Here is a 13229-nt window from a genome sequence, read left to right on the forward strand (position 1 = left end):
CTCATGTGCTCTCATCTCAAGTAAGAGATTACCATGGTAAGCACTAGGAGGCCTCTAAAGCACCCGGTCACTTCTGTGCCTCTGTGCTATTTCTTGGAATTGACATGATGATTGTGTACGCGATGGTGGAATTATTTTATCAGAATCAATAATAAGTGGGCCTCGATTGTCATGACTGCGAGGGTGCCTGCTCTGAAATTGAATGTGCTTCTGAAATGACCACTGTTATTATGTTTGGGAGAATTTTTTTTCTTTTTTTCCCCTCTCGTGACGAGATTGAATTGAGTTGTCCTCCAATCAGATTCCATCACTAGGAGAGACACCCCATGGGATTCGGAATCAAATGACAAGGTGAGATTTCAATTCAGCCTGTGCGCTGTGGCCTTAGTTACACCCACCCGTGTTAAGAAAACAATCAGTATAAAACCAATATAAAGGCAACTATTAGAAAAGCACTGATGAAAACATAAAATATTAAAGAAGTCATGTGCATCTCCCTTTGTGTTACGCTGCACATTGTCTCTTTTGCACTCAAGTAATTCAAAGAGCTCATTGCTGCCCTCTGTGAACAGTTATTGTTCTTCACTTATTAACTCAATTGACCTCCAGTATAACACACATTAGCTGGCATGGTGCTTTAACCTACCTTACTCTCTGTGTTCAGTTTGAGATGAAAGTATGAAGCTGAGATATTGAGCTTTGGGTTAGTCATGAATTTGATGGATAAAACTCATTGTAACATATCTGTAAATGTGCCTTGACCCTCAATCAGTGTGCTGACCTTCGAGGGAGTACCATAAAGTCAGACTCAGTCTTTTGCATGAAATGTAGATAATATAAACACTTTGCAATACTTTTTTCTCTCACTGCCATTTAGAAATGCTGCCGACGTTTCTTTTCATTGTGGGATAATTGTATTCGTTCAAACCGTTATAGCATGGCGTTACCACTAGGTAACAGTATTTCACCATTTGAGAGCTGCTAAAAGAGCTTTAATTCTTTAATTTGTAATTTAAAATATGAGCAAAACATTGTGGAATTGTTTCATCAAACTGGTGAACGTTTTTACTTATGGCACCTTTTAATCGCATATGTTTCCTCAATGTTTCTCAGAAAGCTTTGCAGTTTTATTGAAAAGCACAGCTTTTGTTTTCTCTAATCTAATTCAATCGAGTCTCATCATTTAAATAATGTAGCTCCTCTGGAAAGGTCTAGATATGAATTCCAAAGGTATTCCAAATGAATTCAAAGTCATTTAGAGTGGTTGGATGTGAAATCGTTCATTGAAGAAAAAATAAAAGACATCAACTTACACGGGTGGTGATCAGAATCTAGAATCGTAAATGTAGGCTTTTTCTTTAGGAGTCAATCTAAGACAAGTGTAATGTTGCTAATAGTAAAAAGACTAATTATCATGCTGTGCTATTTTGTCTTATTTAGCTCTGCATGTAGCTCTTACCTCAAATCTCTCATTAATGAATGTCTCAGACATCAGGAAACATCTGTTTAACCAAGTTGGGTGCTGTGTGCTTCCTGTGATGGTGCTTTTAGAGGTGTTAAAGTCCTCAGATGTCTGATTCCTTTCAAAGATACTGTAAAGAGTACTGTCGTGTTTCATTTTCCTAGAATGGATAATTGCTCATCAAACTACTCTGAAGGTATTTATTTACATTTTAACCATTTATTTAAGCAGAAAATTTGTAAAATCAGGTGGAATTCCTCTTTAAGAAGCCACTAGTAACTAGGGTTAAGAAAATGATAGTGTTGCTGTGTTGCAATTGCAATATATTAAAATACTATTGTTTATGGATTGGATTGCATTATTTACACCAAATTAATATATGTTTGTTGGAGTCCATGGCAACAATTCATCTGAAGCCAGTATACTCAAACTACAGGCTTATTAGCATATTACAGTGGCCAGTGGTTGATAATCAATATATTTGCTGAATATTTATACACACAACAGATGGGTCTGTAATACAGCATTAATCCTTATGTTTGCCGTTTGTCTGTGTTTGTGGAATGTTTTTAAGTTTAAAACACTTCAGGGTCGTAGAGCACAAAATTGCCTCATTTCTGCAGCTCTATCTTCTGAGAGAGAGAGAGAGAGAGAGAGAGAGAGAGAATGTGTGTGTTAAGAAATGTCTGTTGTCAATGATTATCTTGATTGTATCAGGTGTGTGCTGTTTTAGTGCAAATTATTACTTTTTGACCATAAAGTACATAATGAGAAATATCTTAACAGAAAACAACAACACAAATACCCCCGTACTGAATATAATATGAAGAAATCAGCATTTTGCTTTCATCCCCTCCCTCCTCCTCGTATACTTTCTTTTCTTTTTTTTAAGACTTGCTTTCTGTTTTATAAAGAATTGTGCAGTGATATCTCCAAAGTTCTGTCGGTTACCCTTTTTCTGCTCTTTACTGTAAAATCAATGCCTGAGGCCATCAATCCAACAGCAGCTAAATTCTTTATAAGTTATGTTTTTAACATTTAGTTTTTTTGTGTATTTCCTTTTTTCAGTAACAGTCTTTTGAAAGTTACATATCCTTTCAGACCCATAATTTTGACATTTATTTATTTATTTAGATATATTTTTTATAATTATATACATATGAGTTGAGCTTGATATTCTTCTCACATATATGAAATCTTTGAGTGCTGTTTGTCTGATGGTGTTATATTTGGTCTCTTATGGATCTTTCAAGGAATCTGTTCCCACTTATTTTTCTTTTACTTCACCCTTTGCTTTTGCAATTATATCTCATACTCAGAAATATGTAATCACAAGTGTTTCCTGACGAGTGAACAACTTGTACTTAAAGACCGCTTTGACAGATTATTAAATAAATGAAAGGTCTCAGACTTTTGCACAGTACTGTGCCTCTGAAAATAAGACATATTAAGATTGCGCACACTTCTGTCTGAGTAAAATCAGCCCACATAAACATGGTTTGCACAGATTTAGGCCCTTAATATTACTGCTTTAGTGCAACAGTGTGTGTATGTGTGTGATGTATCTGTGTGTAAAATGATAAAAAAAAAAAAGACTTGTAATTTTTTATTTAATTGCAAACAAAAAGGGGATATACCATCTGTGTTCAGTATTATATAGGGATTTAAGGGATATAAATTGACCTTATAGTTCTTTGCCCACGACTATGGCCTGTTGCTAGGTAGGACAAACCTTACAGACTCCATTCAACCTCACTAAGATTTTAAAACAATGGTTGCATTCGGACCACCAGAGTATTTAAATCTCTTCAATATATTATGTAGACAAACAAAAAGGGATTACATTTTATCTCGTATTATTTACATTGTGGCTTACCATAAAATCATTTTACATGAATATTGTCCCTAAGGTTTGCTGCTGTTGTTATCTGTTGTAGCTGGTTTAAGTGTTTAGATATTGTCAAAAAATACACTCCAGGATCATGTGAAACTCACGTTATTTTTTTAGAATTTGTTATTTTCAAATTATATTCTTTTTGTATCCATGTAAAAAGTCTCAATTCTAGATCTGTATGGAATCTGGTTTTGTTGTGTGATTGTGCTAACATTAGCTGTGGAGTGAAAATATTCACAGAAAATGTTACATTTTTGATAAAGCAAAATCAAAGAGTGGCTGAAAATGTATTTATATTTTACATATTTGGTCATTCATAGTGTCTTTACCCAGCTCTTTAGCCACAAAGTAATATGGCCTGAAGGAAACACAATTGCCTTAAGCTAACAGGCTAGTCACACATGATATACAATGTATGTTTATTGCCACGTTTGCTGGTTACTATGGCAACAACGAGCATAGTAATGATTCTAGCTCAGTGTAGCATTGTACATTGAAAACTCATCATTATGTAGCAGTTTTGTTAATGGGTTTCTGTGAGGTTTCTCAGACCTGGCTACAGTGTATGTTTTAAAATTTATTTGAGGGTGGAATATGACCAGGATATTTGCAGCAGTCATAACCATTACTTCTAGGCTTACGACCCCCAATTATTTAGACTTTATTCATGTTTATGAAACTGCTACCAGCTTAGGAGGACAAAATGGCCTTGTTTTTTTGTGGCAGTTTTCTCTCGCTTGTCTCAAGTTCATCCAGTACAAAAGCATTGCGTCAAACATTTGTGTGTCATTGAACTAAGTTCATCTTTCTACTGGACTTTATTAAGATGGTTGTTTGTGAAAATGTTTAAAATCGAGTTCCTCTCTCAGACCAAAGCTGTTGATATTGTCTTTTTGATCGTTTTTTTTTTTTTTAAATCCAAAGCTTGTGTTGCTTTAACCATAGACTCACCTTGTGAGATATTGTAAATCACTATGTAAATACAATGTAAGTGTGTACATAAATGTCGGTTACATTTACATACCTTGACATGTTCAAGATGCACAGTATTTTAGCTAAGAATTCTATACGTATGTGTGTGTGTGTGTGTGTGTGAGAGATATATGGTATATATATATATGGTCTCTTGACAATCACATGTAATTCAGTGTTAAATATATTTTGCAATGTTTCACACAACAACTTGTCTTCTCGTTTGTTTACATTGTGTTTTTTTTCCTTCCGTGTGTGTGTGTGTGTGTCAGATCTTGGAACTCCTATTTAACACGGTGCTTTATTTTTTTTTTTACCAAAAGGGGGCGCATTTGACCACAAACATTCTGGTCAGTATCGTGGCCACTGAATGCCCAAAATTTCTTCAAATATTATGGGGTATTAATGGGTAGGGTGTGAACACTTCTTGAAAGATTTGATGGCACTCAGCCTGAAGAGCATTAATGGTTTATGTGCTGTATAAACTTAATTTTAAAGTGGGAAATATATAGTTTTTTGGTCTGTATGCCACAACTGTGGCAGTAGTTCCTCCTGTTAATTTTAAATCACACTGTGGACAAGTGTTAAAATTTCATGCATAAAATATTTTCCTAAAGAATCATAAAAACATGAAAGCTTTTTGAAATTAGAAGTTTGAACCCTTATTATTACACAATAACATAATAATTAATTTTGTCAATGTTAACTTTTGTGTGCAGTTCATCAGGATGTCATGGAATATGTTTAATATAATTCACATCACTCATGAAAGGCTTGCTCTTAATTTCTGCTGAGATTGTTTCTGGTTCTATTTCAGGCGGAATCCCACTGTTAAGGAGGATAATTTTGTGCTGAAAGTGTGTGTCTGTGTATTCTGTGTTTCTGTGTGTGTGTGTGTGTGGCTGGAGGGCAAATGTGATTTAGGTTACGGAAGCCCCAGAAGAGGCAGGGATCACAGGGGGGCTGCATTGGTGAGGCAGAGGCTCAGGGTTTGTGTGTGCGTTGGAGTAGAGTAGGGCGCTCCTCAGAGAGCCAGTGGTTGCTGATAATGCACACTTGCAGGCGGGGGGTCCTTTGGAAAGCTGAGCTCTCAAACCCCCTGCTGCTAAACACCGCACCATCCGCTGCTTCCCCTACAGAGAGGGGCTCTTTATTCCCTTTTCTTTCTGACAAACTTTCTGGCAGCTTTCAAACTTAGTAAGATGTTATGCAGTGGAGAAAGACTGGCGTGTACCTTTTGCAGTGCTATTTGCATGCTGATTGATTTTCGTTTTGAAGTCAGAGACACTCCGTTGATGCAGTCTGTTAGGAGAGGACTAATACTGTAATAGGAAAAAATGCTGAATTTATACAACATTGTTTATGTAACGAGGGAAGCATGTAATCATTTTTACATCAACCGAACCCAGCGGTGGCCCAATGGGAATGGTCCAAATCATATTTGAAATAAAATTTCTTTACATTTATTAAATTAAGATTTAAATTGCATTTTGCCTTCTCCTGGCATCCCTTTAAATTTGGGAATTCAGTAGCTTTAAGGTGGACACACGTTTATTTGTACACAAAAACAGTTTGTATAATCTCCATAGAAAAGCCTGAATCAGTATAAAATGCTGTGGAGCTTGAACTCATGTCCAGTGCTAAGTGTCACCTAGAATTAGGCTGTTGCAATGTTATTGTGGAGTGATGGAGTACCACTGAGTGCCTTTAAGATGAGGTGTGGTGTTTGTTATCCAGATCTTATCAACTGCATCAAAGGGAATAAACTCTTAAGTACCATTAATTTCAGAAAAAATGTTTGACAAAAAGATATCCACCAATTTTTGGTCATATATTGCACAATGCAGTAGAGTAAATGTCCAAAAACAGTTGAATTTCTGCCAGGAACAAAGAGACGAAGAGAGGAAGAGTTTAAGTCTTTTGAAATAACAGTTTGCCCCATTGCTGCAGTAACAGCTTCTACTTTCCCTGAAGGGTTTTGCATTAGACATCTGAAACATTGTTGTGAGGATTTCATGGCTTTCAGTCAGAGGTATATATTCTCTCCAGGATTCCATTCCAAATGCCTGGCATTTCTAATCATCACAAGGAAGAATCAGGGGTGTCAGGGCATTTCGAACTAAATATTGGGGAAGATTTGAATATTCTTGACCTGAATTTGCCTTAGTGAGGTCACATATTGGTGTTGGTTCTGCACTCCACCCCCAGCTTATACCCTTTAATTCACCCTTGTCAAACTCTGCAACTCAAAGTCCCTGAGTTCACTGATTATAAGGGGTGTATTTGTGAATATTTATTTAATAATATTAATAAACATACTTTGTCCCTAGAACAAAAAAAATCCCTTTAAACTACTCTGAGTAACTGTTTATATCTGAACTATTTATTTATGCAGTGAAATTCCCCTTCATGTCTACTGTCCTATACTGCAGTGGTGTGCAAAATATGAGAATCACTGTGCTCTACTGAGCAGCCTTCAAAGGCCGGTGGAGGAGTCTTTTAAGAGCCTGTAAAATTATTAAAAACAAGGTCTTGTGCTGGATTTTTTCTCAGTACACTGAAGCAGGCACTCTTTTCCAAATCAAGAGTTATTGTATTGTATATGAATGAGATGATATTAAAGCAGAACCAAAAGGCATTGTATATGGAGGAGATGATGAAATGCAATGGAAATTCATTGTATTTGTTTAAGTGGAGACTGAATTTGAATTGAAAATCATTGTTTATTAATACCTCTAATGTAAGTTGGCAAAAATCATATACGTTAGCAAAAATATAAAGGAAACTGTCAAGTGTAGTTATTTTAAGACATTATAATTGGATAATAATTTTAGAGGTACACAACTTTTTCCTCAAAAATTCATTTCTGTCACCCAATGGAATTTAAGTAATGTGATAACTCAAAATTATTTATTAAATATTTTATTCAGTTGTTTTTTCTTAGCATGAATAGACACCCAGATCTGTCCTTAAGTTTCGTTTCATCTTCAATTTTTTCATTATCTACTCTTATACACACTGTCGTTTCCATAATTACCACACAACAATAAAGTTGAAACAACGCTTTAATTAAACCGGTCTAGTTTCGCAGCACTTATCCAAAATAAATAATTTCTCAGAGCTAAACGAGGGATTTACATGAGTTCATTCAATTTGGAAACAACAAAGGGCCACGACGAAGCGAGTCAGAAAAACGAACCCTCTCAAACCGAAGTGAATCGATTCTGCTGCTGATTCGAATCTCCCGTCCACGGGTCTCGGGGACGCGCTGGGGATGACGCGCTGGCGTGCGCGCGCTTAGAGATCCTTCAGTTCAGTTGAGCATCTCACATAGCGAGCGGCGGATCCTGGATACGGTGAGCAGCTCTTCTCTCATTATTTCTGCACATTCCCGTTCTCTACCGCCTCAGAAACGGTTTCCCACACAACCTTTAATGGCCTGTAATGTTCATAAACTGCAGTAATTTTGGAAAAGGTTCATAACTTTTTCCAGGTTTTGGTTTGGTGTGGTTTATGGGGGTTGTTTCTTTTCTGAACTGCATTAAAGTTGGCGGCACAAACTTGTTTAGTGTTTACAACGCTAACCCTTGGGCTCTATTATTTTGGAATGTATTTCTGACGTCAAAATACCTTACGTCACTTTTTTTTTCTCTTGCTTTTTGTTATTATTTATTAATTTATATTAGTTATAGTACACATTTTAAAATTATGTTTCTACGATGATAAAGAAAAGTAAAGTAGATGTTTTATAACCTATAGAACTCTGAAAACTCAAACTTTGTGCATGTTTAAAGGGTCCTTCAGGTTGATGGAGGATGTGCCATAGATGCAACACAGCACCTTTTAAAAAAAGGGGTCAATAACGGTTCTTCTGTTGTAACAAGCTTGTTAACAAGACATTGTAAAATAGAAGAGTCTTTTTGGTGCCATATAGAACCCTTCTTTAAAAAGTGCTGAGTAGAACCTATAGCACATCCTCCATCAATCTGAAGAAGCCCTTCATGATGCAAATAACCCTTTAATCACACAAAATGTTATCTGTGTGCTTGGTGTTCTATAAAGAACGTTTATTTTTTCAAATAAGAACCCATGTAGAACCATCATATTTATGAGTGTGGGCTAGTAGCTGCATCACGGATGTTAGTGATGTTTTGTTTGTGTACATCTTTATTAATGTGTAATTGTTCCTGTTTAGCTATGTTCATGTTAATGTGAAACTCTGAAGCTGGATTTCTCCAGAGTCTCTTATTGCTGCTTTAAATATTCTCAAAATATGCTGAGGCAGGCAAAATAATGTATTTGTGTATGTGTGTGTGTGCAGCTGGAATATATCACATTGTGGGGACTTCTCTTGCTTTCAAGGACCACACAATGAATGTTATCCTGTCAAATGTCCCCACAGTGCATGAAAACAATACCGTGTGTGTGTGTACTCGCACCTGCCTTACTGTTCCCATTTGAGTGCTTTGTATAGAGAGCCTCTCCAAGTAGGACATCAGCTCAGCAGAGCAGGATATAAATCATACAGTCGGGGATAGTGGGGGTGATTTGGAGCCCCCTGAAAACTTCACATACGAGTTTTTTCCTCATGCCACTTGCTTCAGATTCCTTAAACAGAACCAGTAACCATACGTTTTTTTTTTTAGCCCCAGGTGTTAAATAAGTTAATGTTTTGTTTGTTTGTTTTCTTTTCATTTTGTTTGGCATCCTCTGAAAATGCCAGCTGCTCTATACCTGGTGTTACAATTTCATGAGGAATAGACCAATAAAAATGTTCCACAAAGACAAATCTTTATACATTATCTGACACTGAAAGCTAAGAAGGATTTTTCCTTCATTGGTGAAGTTGCATTTTCAGGGACTTTATTTTTTTCCTGACAGTGACGAGAAGCACCGTCTGCATATCAGTGTGCTGTATTGAGCCGAACAAAATCCTTAAATCCTTCTCAAAAGTGCTGCATTTTTGCTATTGAAGCAAAACTAATGAACAGTTTATTTCCATAAGCACACTTAGCGCTGGTTTGTCACAGTGACGCGTTGGTTCCTCTGAAAATACCTTATTTTATTTTTGTTGTTATTTATTTATTATTTTATTTCTTTTTGTATCTCCTTGGTTCTTTTTCTTTGTATTTTCCTGAGTAATATTTCTGGTGGTGTCTTCAAAACAAAACTCTTATTCTACTTTCACAAAACCTCCAGGATAAACTGCGCATAAACAAAGAGAGAATAGGTTACTAGCGCAATGTTCCTCCATCTTAACCAGAGGAAAGGGCTTTAGTACGTTGGCAAGTACATCCTTGAGGTCTTAAATAAAAATCGGTGACATGCTTTGCTCAAAACACCACAAGGATCCATCACCACAGCAGCATTCTCCCGCAGTCTACACATTAGCCCTATTTAGCGCTTGTTCCTTTAAATGAGGATGAGCCACAATTCAGTTCAGCACAAGAGCCCAAAAGTGCTGAGCTGAAGCCCTGTTTTTTAGTCATTTTTGCTTGATTTTCTTTCTCCTCCGTTCTTGTTTAACCTCGTTTTGTGCTCTCACATAATCACAACTCCAGAGCTGCGATGGGAGAAACTCAAGCGAGGAGTTACTGCACCGAGAAACAGCACAAAATTAGAGTGAATTATTTTATCCCATGTTTTCTGACTTAGGCATACCACAGAAAAAACGTATCGTAGGTGGACTTGTTTCACGGTTTGTGGGTTGGTGGGCTTTAAATCCCCAAAATAATGTGCTAAAGTGATTTTTTTTTTCAGAAAATGTTCCATTTAAAGCATTATTTCTTCTACATGTAAATCTAATGACATAAATAAGTGAATATTAATTTTTTTTTTTATTTTTAACGTGTGAAATGCAGCATTCCAGAGAAACTAGTGGGATACGAGAAGCTGGTTTACTGCCTCTAAAAGCTTCCACGCAGAAAGCTATTACATGAAACTGTTACAGATATATTTTTTGAAGTCTGAGACATTGCTTTATGATTGTCTTGAGATGAGATTTTTTGCTTTTTAGTCCATGTGCACGCAGCGTGCTCTAAGACAAAATAATGAAACTTTATTTATTTATTTTTTTGTTTATTTATTTGTTTTTGCCAGATTTCGATTCATAAGTCCTATCCATTTCGATTTACCATTTTTCTTTGAGGATTTGATTGCATTCAGACACTGTAGCAGGTACTGTCTGGTACTGATACAGTGTGATTAGATCCAAGTCAGTCTGACTCATCCCAGATGAATGCAGGGTGCTCCATCACTCCAGAGAACACAGCCCAAAGCTAGAGGCTGTGTTCCCTCTGTCTGATGCTTGGCAATAAGCTAGGTGACCATAAGCTCATGTGCAGATGCTTCAGAGCATCCCATTTCATTGGCAGTGCTCTTCACTGGAGATTATACAAGCTGTGCATGTATAATTGAACACCTGTGTCAGCAACGGGCGCACCTTAAAGAAGCTGAGTGCACTAATTAGAAGGGGTGTCTGGATATTTTCTGGACATATAGTGTATTTTCATTTTTCACTATGCCGGAATCGCAGCCAGCACAAATGGCATCAGCTGCTGCCAGTGTTTCATGTGGGCAGCTACACATGGAGCTCAGTCACACTCACAGATTGCTACTTTAGAAGAACGACGTCCTTCTCGGCCAGTGTGGTGGCCAGGGCCTTGTCAGGACCAAAGACTTGGTTGACTTGGTTATGTACATACAGCATATAAAGTGTTAGGACATTTTAACCCCTGGTAAACTTTGTTAGTTTAAGGTTAGAGTCTTGTGAGAAGGTTACTATGAACTAAAAGTAGCTGATTAATATAGTAACGGGAGCAGATATCAATGACCATTTCAGTCAAATTTGCTAATCATTTTTTCAAGGTGTCAACTGAATTTAAATTATAGTAAAAATAGTAACTGATTTCTCTAGTAATTCTAATACATGCATCCATTACTTGTGCCATTATCTTGTGTTTTTGTAAATGTATCATTTTTATTTGATTTTTTTATTGTCATATTATTTGACTTTATTTATCCCCCTTTCTTCTTTTTAACGGCGATGTTCCTGATTTTAATCCAATTCACCTTTTATCAAATTTAAAGAGCATTTCCTCACCATTTGCTAGCTCTTTGGTATGTTTGCACACTGAAAAAATATCCCGTGTTTGTATGAATTAGTGGCACAGTACATTAGAAAGAAACTCGCTCCAAACTGGCTCAGGTTTTCTCTCTGTGAGTCGCTGATTGAGTCATAGCTGAGAAACGGCATCTGAAATATTTGGATTGTGGGGAAAACTTTTGTTTAAAAGCATTATAAAAGATGAGGATGTTGCTCTGTTCCAGCTTCGCACACAGGCATTATTGATTTACTTTTACAGTTTCAGACATGCAACTGACTCCAACCGTTAACTTCCTGTGATAGTGAAAGCATACGGAAAATGCTATAAAACCAAACAGCTTGAGTTACAAATGAGATTCTCTGGTAATTCAAAAGTGATTCAAAACTTATAGACAAGTTAAACTTCAACAAAACAAGGTACAGTCTACTTCTTACTCAAACATAATGTTCCACCTTAAAAAATGCTGAGGTTCTGAATGAAAACTATGCTGGGGGAGGGGCATAATTTGGTGCTGTGAGCAGCAGTTTTCCAGAATCTTCTATAATCTCTTTAAATTGTTCATTTTTGCCAATGATAAATAAATAAATAAATAAAGGAAATACACGGACAATGCTCTACTTCTGACATATTTTTATATTTTTATGTTCCAATTTATTGACAAACCTCATAAAAACAACACATTTTCTAAATTCCTGAAACTCTCTTTGTTTTGATGTTGTACTTTTCGAATAATGCCTGCCTTTTCCTCCAGGCGTGGATAAATTATGAAACAAATAATTGGGAATAGTGTTATTTCAGATGATTCATGAATTGATTTTCTTCTCACTGTTTTCCCCACCGAGGCATTAATTTCTGAAGGGAATTAACTTTCTCAAAGGTCGGGCAAGGCGTCGATAGCTACCGATGAGAAACGGGCCACAAGGGACTCATCCCCTACATCTGTCTAAAAAAGAGAACCCAAACAAGTGGGGTCAGTGAAAAGCTTAGTGTGACTGGTGTTTCTAATTCATCCTCATGTTGGCTCCTTTGTGCTCCACAAATTGGAGCTTCTGTCATTCTCCAATTAGCACCACTGCAGACGTCTCTTATTTGGACTCGAGCGTTGATAGTGTGGACTCATTTAATGGTCACTGGCATATGGTGTTTTTATATGGCTTCCCTGCATCTCAAACCTTTCTGGTGATGAGAGGAAATTGTTTGTTTGTGTGTATGTATTTATATCTGTGTGGGGACCGAATGTCCTCAGGATGATATAAATGTAAGTAAATAGAAACTTTATAGGAGAAGGAAAAAAAAATCTTCTTAATGTTCAATAGAAGTTATTGTACAATTTTTTTCTGTTGGTTCAATCATGAAATGTGGAATTTTCACAAAATGTGAAGGACAACCGCTGTGATCAAATTTTTATATGTACAGTACCAGTCAAACGTTTGAACACATCATCTCATTAGCCATTGGTGGAATAGGGCTATTAACTGTAAAGGACAGTGTACCAGCCCCTACCTCTGCACAACCCAAGTTATGGTCTCAAACACATTAAGAAGGCGAGGAGTTCTACAAATTAACTCTCGACGAGGTCATAGCTGTTCACTGAAAACCATTCCAGGTGATGACCTAATGAAGCTGATTGAGAGAACGCAGAGAGTGTGCAAAGCTGTCATCAAAACAAAAGATGGCTACTTTGAAGAATCTAAAATATAAAACTTATTCTGGTTTGTTTCACATGTTTTTGTTTACTACAAAATTCCACATTTTCCTTCACAGTTTTAAAGTCTTCCATATTCATTTACAATGT

The 13229-nt window shown here is 36.6% G+C and overlaps 1 protein-coding gene across 3 annotated transcripts in view; it reads left to right on the top strand.

Moving 5' to 3' along the window:
• The first annotated feature begins 33 nt into the window (after positions 1–33).
• The window catches only part of draxina (dorsal inhibitory axon guidance protein a), a 36170-nt gene continuing 22974 nt past the window's right edge, over positions 34–13229 (top strand). For 2 of the 3 annotated variants that reach the window (XM_066671185.1, XM_066671187.1), the window contains exon 1: positions 7629–7684. The gene's annotated coding sequence lies outside the window, so the exon portion shown is untranslated. Of the gene's footprint in view, positions 1659–7628; positions 7685–13229 lie in introns of those variants that run through there. The other variant, XM_066671186.1, reaches the window with a different exon arrangement.

Source organism: Hoplias malabaricus, chromosome 5 (genome assembly GCF_029633855.1).
Source record: "Hoplias malabaricus isolate fHopMal1 chromosome 5, fHopMal1.hap1, whole genome shotgun sequence".
NCBI classification, from domain to species: domain Eukaryota; kingdom Metazoa; phylum Chordata; class Actinopteri; order Characiformes; family Erythrinidae; genus Hoplias; species Hoplias malabaricus.